A 10,603-nucleotide genomic window follows, 5' to 3' on the forward strand; every position below is an offset into this window, starting at 1 on the left:
GTTCGATTCTAACGAGCCTCAGGTTGACTCAGCCTTCCATCCTTTTGAGGTCAGTAAAATGAGGACCTGGATTGTTGGGTGGAATATGTAAATAAGGCTTCTATATTGCAAATTTCCCAGAGAGCGCTTTAAAGTGCTATGGGGTGATATATAAGTTTAAACACTACTGCTATTGCAAGTCAAAAATTAAACTCAACTCAAGAGAGTCTTTTACCTATCTAATGTATTAATGTTGAATTTCTTTCAGCAAGGCACATAATAAGCAACAAATTAAAAACACTAAAACAGCAGTATGTTGAAGACAACCAGTAATTACAACCTTTCCACAATACAATTATAAAATAATACATAAATTAATAAAAATTCAAGGAGTCTGTAAGGTCAACAGTGATGAACAGGGCACTGGAAACTAAGTCCTAGGGATGAAGCACTGAAAGAAGGTTTATTTTTCAAAAAGGGAGTATATGAAAGAATTCATTAAATATTCCTCCTTGTGTTTCCAATCACACTTGGCCAATAAAGAATTCTATTCTATTCTATTCTATTCTATTCTATTCTATTCTATTCTATTCTATTCTATTCTATTCTATTCGAAAGACCTGTCCCCTATCAGTCTAGAAAGCAGGACACAGAATAAGGAATTTACAGAGAGACAACATGTTGAAAGTTAGGAGGGAAATTATCTGATACTAAGTGAAGTTTGCCAGTAGAACCATTATTCTCCTTCACAGAACGTGTTCAAGAGAAACCTAACCTGATTACCCTGATCTTTTGAAAAAGGACAACCATCTATCACAGATACTTTAATTTGGATCCCTGGACTGACCCCATCCAAATTGATGTTCTTTCTGCTTCAGCCTAAAGCAATTGCAATTCTGATTCTAATCTTGGTCCAATCTCGGTCAAACTTAGATAAGTCAGATCAAATTAAAATGCTTAATATAGAAACTAAATCTTGGGGAAAAATTAAAAAATCCTGACTCTACACCACAGAAAAATATTTCTCTTTTAAAGGAAGATTGCAACGTCATTAAATATTACACATGAAACATAGTGGTATTATGCAACATAAAATGCTTTATACGTAGACACTTTCTTAAATATGTTTAAAAATATGTTATTCCTCACTTGCAAATAAAAACTTTCTTGAATAAATATTGTCTGCTTAGTATACACACACACAAGATGTTCAGCCAAATAGTGGGTGGATTTCATAATACTGTGCTAAATATTTGGACAATGTTTGTTTTTTAATCATTATTAATCATCAGCATTAGACTGTGATACAAGCATTTAGACAAAAACTGAAAAGCTGCAGAATTTCTGTATATAGAAAGCGTATCACATTTTTACTCAAAAATAAGAACGAAATATGAAATGATAAGTGATATTGGCAAAATATTAGAATATTGGAACAAAATTTAACGTTTGTTTTCAAATCCACATCAAAAATAGAAACAAAAAATGACTCCAGCTTTTAGTTCCTTTGAAGATGAAAAGATGAAAAAAAATTGCATGCTTTCCTCTGTCACCACCCAAAAAAGCAAGATAACCAAAAAAGATCAACTCTGGGTAGAAATATTTGCATAGAACTCACCAAATCAATAGAATCAATAGAAATTTCACTCAAGCAGTCTACCCATGTTAAGGGAAAAGGTATAGATTTTTTTCAAATATATTTGCAACACTGTTGACACACAATGCTTTATGACACTCTTCGATTTATGACCACAGATGGAGAATCTTCCACTAAGTCATGTGGTCATTAAGTGAGTTGTGCCTAATTTCACAACCTTTTTACAGTGGTCTATAGCAAATCACACAATCGTTGGACAATCTGAAACTGTTCTGCCTCTGGTCTGATTTAACATAGTACACAAAATTGTCTGCTACAACCTCTTGCCTGTCAACGACTTCTTCAGCTTCAACCACAATAACACACGGGCAAGCAATCGATACGAACTCAAGGTAAACCGCTGGAAACTCGATTGCGGAAAATATGACTTCAGCAACAGAGTGGTCAATGCTTGAAACGCCCTACCCAACTCCGTTGTTGCAGCCTCAAACTCTCACAGATTCAATCTCAAACTGTCTACTGTGGACCTCACCCCATTCCTAAGAGGTCTGTAAAGGGGCACGCCAGCATGCCTACTGTCCCTGTCCTACTGTCCCCATTTATCTGTATTTACTTCCTTTGTTCATGTTTATGTTCATACCTATACTTGTTATCTTGTACATGTTTGACAAACAAATAAAAATTAAATAAATAAATAAATAACAAATAAATAAAATTAAGCGTGGTTTCCCCTACTGACTCTTCTTATTGGAAGCTCCCTAGGAAAGTCAAATACATGACTTCCATAGGACCTCAGAATGCTACAACCATCATAAATACTGACATGTATTTGCCAAGTGTCCAGAGTTTGATCACATGACTGCATGGATACTGTGATAGTCCAAAGTCACTTTTTATAGCACCTCTGTGACTTTAACCACTTGCTAAATGAATGGTTGTAAACTGAGGATTGACTGTGTATGAAACTGTTAATATAAATTACCCGAAGAGCTCATTTTAAAGTGCAAATATTTCTGTGGTCATTCTTTTTTATGTTTTCATTTATCTCATTATTTAGACATAAATGCCTATGTTGTAAAAGTTCTTTTTACAATGTACCTCTAAAACTAATATTCATAACAAGTGGGGTCTTTCCTCCTCATTTGTTGTTGTTGCTGTTATTGTTGTTAATCAGAGAAATATGTATAGAAGACTCCAGGTCTTCTGTCCTTATGATGCATTCATTTTATACCCTTAGAACTTGGTAGCAGTGTTCTTCCAATATCTAAAGGGTTGCCACAAAGAAGATTTTCAGAGCACTAGAAAGCAAGACAAGAAGCAATGGTTCTTGGAGTCTTAGTGGACAAACAGCTAAATATGAACCAGCAGTGTGCGGCAGCAGCCAAAAAAGCTAATACAATCCTAAATTGCATTAACAGTGGGATACAATCGAGATCAAGTGAGGTACTGACACCATTCTATAAAGCCAAGAGTACTGCATCCAGTTTTGGTCACCACACTATAAAAAGATGTTGAGACTCTAGAAGAAGTGCAGAGAAGAGCAACCAGGATAATTAGGGGACTGGAGACTAAAACATACAACGAACAGTTACAGGAACTGGGCTTGGCTAGCCTAGAAAAAAGAAGGACCAGGGGATACATGATAGCGGTCTTCCAATATTTGAGGGGCTGCCACAGAGAGGAAGGGGTCAAGCTATTTTCTAAAGTGCCTGTAAGCCAGACAAGGAATAATGGATGACAACTGAACAAGGAGAGATTTAACCTGGAAACAAGGAGAAACTTTCTGACAGTGAGAACAATCAACCAATGAACAGCTTGCCCTCGGAAGTTGTGGGAGCGCCATCACTTGAGACTTTCAAGAAGAGATTGGACTGCCATTTGTCAGAAATGGTGTAGGGTCTCCCGCTTGGGCGGGGGGTTGGACTAGATGACTTCCAAGGTCCCTTCCAACTCTATTACTCTGTTATTTTGCTGTTATCTTATTTTCCATCCATTGACCTATCTCTTATGTGTTTTTTGCTTTAGTCTATAATAAAAAAAAAACCTGAAGCCCTTTGCTGTGGGTCATTTTAGAAATACTGGTAATTATTGTTTAAATCTGACTTTGTGTGCGATTTGAGGCATACAATTGCTTTTCCTAAATCTGATAAAGAAAATGTGTGCTGAAAATGTCTAAGTTCTCCTAGCCAATAAAGACACTACATCAGCGGTGGGCAAACTTTTTGGCTCGGGGGCCACATTGACTTTTAAAATTTGACAGACTGGCCGGGTCAGCACAAGATTTTTTGGGAATTGCCCCCCCCACCCTTCCCCCCTTCTTCTCCTCCTTCCCCTCCCCTCGGAGGCCCCCTGAGTCAGGAGTTGCCATTGCCGGCGCAGCTCCGCGCGGCTCCAGTCCTGTGTTGCCTCGGGAAGGGAAAGGCAAAAAGGAAGAGCCGCGGTGGCACTTTGCAACGGCAGCAACGGCACCGGAGCCTCAGGCTCAGCGGCTCCTGGTTTTGCCTTTCCCTTCCCAAGGCAATGCGGAACTGGAGCCGCACGGAGCTGCGCCCGCGGTAGCAACTCCTGACAGCCCCAGCCGGACACCTGAGCAGAGCCCGGGAGGAGGGAAAGCAGTGGGCGTTCCCTGGGTGGCAACCTCGGCCCCGCCACCAGGGAAGTGGCTGCCCAGCCCCGTGTTGTGTGTGCGATTTTATGGCGCGTGGCGCGGGGTCTCTTTTGGCCGGCCCCCATTTTTTTTCAGAGGCGGGCCGTATTAAAATGACCAACGGGCTGGATGTGGCCCGTGGGCCGTAGTTTGCCCGCTCCTGCACTACATTTACAGTAGCTGTCTTCTTAATAGTGCCACGTTTTGCCATATACAGCAACCATTACAAAGTTAAGCTGATTGAAGTAACTCATTCCCCCTTTTTTTCCATGCTTGATACTTTCACTTACTAGCTTTCTGTGCCAACTGGTGACTTATTGTTCATTCAGAGTTAGGTCAACTTCTTAGTGTTTAACTGAGGGGATTAACATCATGCTGTTTGCTTATTTTATTTTGCAATAGTATTTAGTATGTGGTACATCATTTGGGGTTCACTTTAAATGAAAACTGACTGATGTTTTAATTAAAGAAAGAAAACAAATAAATTAATGTTTGGTACGAATGAATATAACACCTTCGCCACCTCCTTCTCCACCCAAAAGTCCTAGATAGCTGGAGGAAGGTCACCTTATTGATTTACTAACAGATACAACATCACTGCAAAGGTGCTAATTTCTGCGTTGCCAATTATGGAAAGGAAGAGCCGGTTTTTCTTGATTCTGTCTCATGTAGATGTGAAAATGAGTATCTGGGGAAAGTAAGAAAAAGGGGACAGTCAGTTTCTACTTATGCATTCCAGGATAGCTACAATGAGTCCCATAGGCTGCCAGAGGCAAACCCCCATTTCGTTTTGAATCCAGGAATGATTGACTGTTTCCTTGAAGAGATGTGATCAGCAGAGGAAATACTCATACTTAAAGCATCTGATTCCAGCAGCTGAGGGATTACAAAAGAGAAAGAGAGAGGGGGGAGGGGGAGAGGGAGAGGGACCATTACGCCCCCCCCCAAAGTTACTGATGGTAACAAGCAAAATTACATTTTATATTATAATATGCAGGTTAAAATTTTATCAGTTTGTAAAAGCAACAGTGTCATTTCACCACCAATGAACTTTCTTAACATTAAAATTAAATTTCAAATAATGTTCTCTCTCTCTCCTCTCTTTCTCTCTCTGTATATACACACACTGTATGCTGTATATACACTCTATATACACACACTGTGTATATATATATATTCTGTATACACACACACATACACAGGAATATGCACATATACAACAGAAACTTTCTTGAAATTTGGTATTAAGCTAATGCACGATCAACATCATGCAGAGTTTTGGAATTTATTCTGGGTATACTTTTAGTAAGAAAAGTTGTTACCAACCAGATTCTACCGACTTCTGAGATGGACCTCTTCCATCTTTATGCCAACTTTCCTTTTGTGCAATGTACAAATATGAGTGATAACAGCATGAGTGTTATATTTTAATTTGGTAGTAATCCCAAAAATATTTTTTTTATCCAATGATGAACTATTATAGGCTATGCACATCATCATTATCATCATTATTCTCTTGTAATGACTTCCTGATTAACCAGAAGGAAATGGAAACAGTAATACTCATATTTAAAAAATAGAATGGACTAAATGGAGATTTTAGTATCTATTATTTAATGTTGTAAAAGCCACAAACATTTTCATGTTCATAGAGCTTTGACACATGTTTACACTGCCTCATCTGGGAAGTTTAAAATGTTTCTGATGTTTTAACTCATTTGTTCCTTATCTATTTGAAATGTATGACAACTTCTGTTTTCAAAACTGTTAATTTGTATTTGACTGATGTCCAGAAAGATTCCTTCAACCTCCAATACAATCACCTTTTTCTACAGGCATTTTTTAGTCTAGTTTGCCAAATATTCTCTCCTCTTCTCCCCTTCCCCAAATAGTCCACATAATTATTTAGTCTTTGGATTAATCTGTAAACTGTGTGTTCCTGTAAATGTAAACTCAATATTGGCAAAAATATTCTTAAGCACTATATTATAATTCCCTCAATCTTAGATCATTAAGTAGGTACAATATGCTAATCAAGAAGTTATATAAAAGCCAGTTTGGTTTAGTGATTAATGCACCAGGCTAGAATATGGGAGATTGTGAGTCTTGCCTTAGCCATGAGAGCCATCTGGGTGACTTTGGGCCAATCACTCTCTCTCAGCCCAAACCATCTCACACGGTTGTTCTCTTGGGAAAAACAAGAGGAGAAAAGTATGTTGGATATGTTCACTGCCTTGAGTTATTTGTAAATTAATAAAGCCAGGAGACAGACAGACAGACAGACAGACAGACAGACAGACAGATAGATAGATAGATATGGCATTCAGCTTTGTTTGGGTATTTTCCCACGTCATTGTAGTTGTGCTTTTAAAGTTGTAGCAACGTTTTGGCAGAATCTACACAATATTATACACAATATTATCAACACAATACAGAAGCCTGATGATGGCAGATGAGATTCTGATGAAACGTTGCTACAACTTTAAAAGCACAACTACAATGACGTGGGAAAATACCCGAACAAAGCTGAATGCCATACATGTAAGTACCCGCGAAAACCTGAGAATGAATATATGTGTGTGTGTGTGTGTGTGTGTGTGTGTGTGATTTGATTATTTAAAAACAGTTAGAAAAACAAAAAATCAATATATCCTTATGTTATATTGCATTAAAAAAAATGGGCCGGAAAATTTGGCCATGAGAGAAAATAATTTGGCCAAATTTGGTCGTATTTTGACTTGAGTTTGGCCGCAGAGCCAAGCTGCGATCTGGCAACCCTGAAAGGGAAGGGGGATCAGTAAAGGCTTTGTCTCCCTTCCAAATGATGCAGATAGCAAAATCAGCTTCTGGTTTCTGTTTAAAAATACAAGCAAGATTTCTCAAACTTTCCAACTGAGGTTTGATTATCTTTGGAGAACGGGGAAATTTCTAACTCTCCTTGTTATGCAAATAGAGTCTCTGAGATAGTAGGAAGACAAATTGAGCAGAGAGGAGGGGTGGGTGGATGGATAGAAAGTCTTTTTGTTTGTAGCATGTGGGAAACTCCAGCCCTGCCCAACATCCACAGCACGTAAAGAATTCCGATGCTCACACAGAGAGAGAAATGACGAGACATGCAGGTTCAGATCAACATAGCACATTCACTCTTGGCTTCAATATCACGTTGCTTTATCACAAATCCAAAATTAATAAATTTATTTTGATGGGTTAGAAATCATTTTTTACTTTTCTGTCCTGTCTCATCACAGAGGTGGATTTGTGGCTGTGCAGATGCAGATAGATAATTCAACAAAGCATCCATAGCAAAGTACATTTATTGGTACATCAGGTATCTTCATAACTCACATTTGTGATGAAGCTCTTCTATAATGACCAATCCTTTGTATATCAGCAGTGCAGAGTAAAAAATGGTTCTTTTCCTAACCCATCACGTACCAATAGAAAGAAAATCTGTTATCTGTCCATGAGTGTAGGCAAGAATGGAGGGAAACCTCTCTCAACCCCTTGAGGATCAATTTAGTGACCAATCAGGATTACAGATGTGGCCACTGGACATGAACTACATTTCCCAGGATACATTTAACTACATTTCCCATGATGTATTCCCTTAAGGGGACAGCTCACAATTCCTAAGTAACTATCCAATTCCCATAGATTGGCTGGGACAGCACAGTAACTGTGAGAGGGATCTTGGAGTCTTAGTGGACAACCAGATAAATATGAGCCAGCAGTGTGCAGCAGCATCCAAAAAAGCTAATGCAATCCTAAAATGTATTAACAGAGGGATACAATCAAGATCAAGGGAAGTACTAATACTACTCTATAAAGCCTTAGCAAGACCACACCTAGAGTACTGCATCCAGTTTTGTTCACCACATTATAAAAAAGATGTTGAGACTCTAGAAAAAGTACAGAGAAGAGCAACCAGGATGATTAGGGGACTGGAGGCTAAAACATACAACAAAAGGTTGCAGGAACTGGGCTTGGCTAGTCTAGTAAAGAGAAGGACCAGGGGAGACATGATAGTTGTCTTTCAATATTTGAGGGGTGCCACAGGGAGGAAGGGGTCAAGCTATTTTCTAAAGCGCCTGTAGGCCAGGCAAGGAATAATGGATGGAAACTGAACAAGGAGAGATTTAACCTGGAAATAAGGAGAAACTTTCTGACAGTGAGAACAATCAACCAATGGAATAGCTTGCCCTCAGAAGTTGTGGGAGTGCCATCACTTGAGACTTTCAAGAAGAGATTGGACTCCCATCTGTCAGAATGGTGTAGGGTCTCCCACTTGGGTGGGGGGTTGGACTAGATGACCTAGAAGGTCCCTTCCAACTCTGATTATCTGTTAAATCTGTTATGTTGGATGCAACTTCTCACTTGTCTCAGTGGCATACAAAGTTTACAGTATAGTTCATTTGTATATGGATAGTTTACTGATACCTGCCACCTGGATAAAATTCTTGGCTTTAGGGAAGTTTCTCTCTAAATGGAATGTTCCACTACCTTGAAGATTTAAGGTTGTGTTTGGTAATGTTTAAGGGAATAAAAAATGAATATTTAAACAGTGTTTGATTCTCCCAGTGTAAAAGACAAATGTTTTGTTCTGAACATGCAAGCATCTCTGTTGGTGATCATATGCCATGGAGGTATATGTGTGAAGTTTTGCTTAGATGTAAGACCCCCCCCCCCAAAAAGTTATTTTTACAAATGATACAGCTTGAATAAAAGTTATTTCTACTGTATTTCTCTGTCAGTGTTAGTACTGGTAATACCTCAAGGCAACAAACAAATATAGGTAGTCCTCATTTAGTGGCCACAATTGGGATTTGTAACTTGGTCATAAAGCAAAGCAATTGTTAAGTGAAGTCATGATTGTGCTTAAAATCTTATTTCAGCGTTCATTTGTTTTACAGAAATCATAAATTTAAAGATTGGTTGCAAACTTACATTTCCATCAACATAGTAAACACAACCAGTCACTTAACAAGGCAGTTGCTAAGCAAGCACTCATACCTTCCACCTGAAATGTGATCTCTGCCCCAAAACAAGAGTAAACAGCTAGCAGAAAGGGTGATATAGAAATCTGTCCCAGGCAGCTTCCATTTACACCAGCAATTACAATAAACATAGATTTTTAAAACCAGCTTCCTTGTAAAAATAAAGGTATTTATGTATGTATGTATGATGTATGTATGTATGTATGTATGTATGTATGTATGTATTTATTATTTATTTATTTATTTATTAGATTTGTATTGCCACCCATTCGCCATGGCGACTCAAGGCAGCTTACAACCTATAAAACCACAATTTAAAACAATAAAACTTGTAAAATCAAATAAATTAATATAGTAAAATCACCAGGATTGACAAAAGAAATGCAGACCAGCCACGAATCAAGTGGTGGAACCAGAAGAAGATGGCGGGACCCCTCATCAAACCGGAGCAGTTCCCGCAGATGGTCGACGGGCCACAGGAAGCGTGGTCCATGCTGAAGAACACTGTTCACACTGCCGGCTGCCAACAGCTTGGTTGCACCAAGCCAGGACAGAGACGCATCGAACGAGATACATGGCTCTGGACACCGGAAGTACAAGATGCCGTACACCTGAAGAAACGGCTCTACAAGGCCTTTCTTCAGGACAAGACCAGGGAGAAGCTCTGCGAATACAAGGCGGCCAAAAAGGCAGCCAAGAAAGCAGTAGCGACAGCCAGAAGCTCCCACTACGATGACATCTACGAGAAGCTGAACACGCGAGAAGGCGAGAATGAGATCTACCGCCTAGCCAAAAGCAGACACAGGAAGACCCTGGACATTGACCAGTTTCATGGGATCAACGACGAAAGGGGAAATTTGATCGTCAACCCCAGAGACGCTGCGGAGAGGTGGCGGCAATACTCTCGAGAAGATCTCCACCGAGGAGTTCCCACACCCACGAACCCCGCGAGGTGACCCAGTTGAAGGCCCAGTCTCAGGCATTTATGCCAGCAAGGTCGCCGACGCCATCAAGGCCATGAAAACGGTAAGGCAACAGGACCAGACGACATCCCTGCCGACTTCTGGAAAAAGGCACTACCGGCTCGGCATTGTGGCTGTGCGAGCTGTTCAACAACATCGTCTCCACGGGAAAAGTGCCACACGACTGGTACCGCAGCACCACTGTTCCGATCTGGAAGGGAAAGGGCAGCCCAGCGGACTGCTCCAACTACAGACCGGTCAGGTTACTGTCACACACTATGAAGATCTTTGAACGCGTCCTTGATAAGCGCATTCGGGACACTGTCGACATCAGCGTCCAACCAGGCTGGATTCATCAAGAACTGCGGCACCACCGACGCCATCTTCGGTGTGCGGATGCTGATGGAGGCTCACAGAGAGAAGA

Source organism: Pseudonaja textilis, chromosome 1, assembly GCF_049901715.1.
Source record: "Pseudonaja textilis isolate UNSWEBS1 chromosome 1, rPseTex1.2, whole genome shotgun sequence".
Lineage (NCBI taxonomy): Eukaryota > Metazoa > Chordata > Lepidosauria > Squamata > Elapidae > Pseudonaja > Pseudonaja textilis.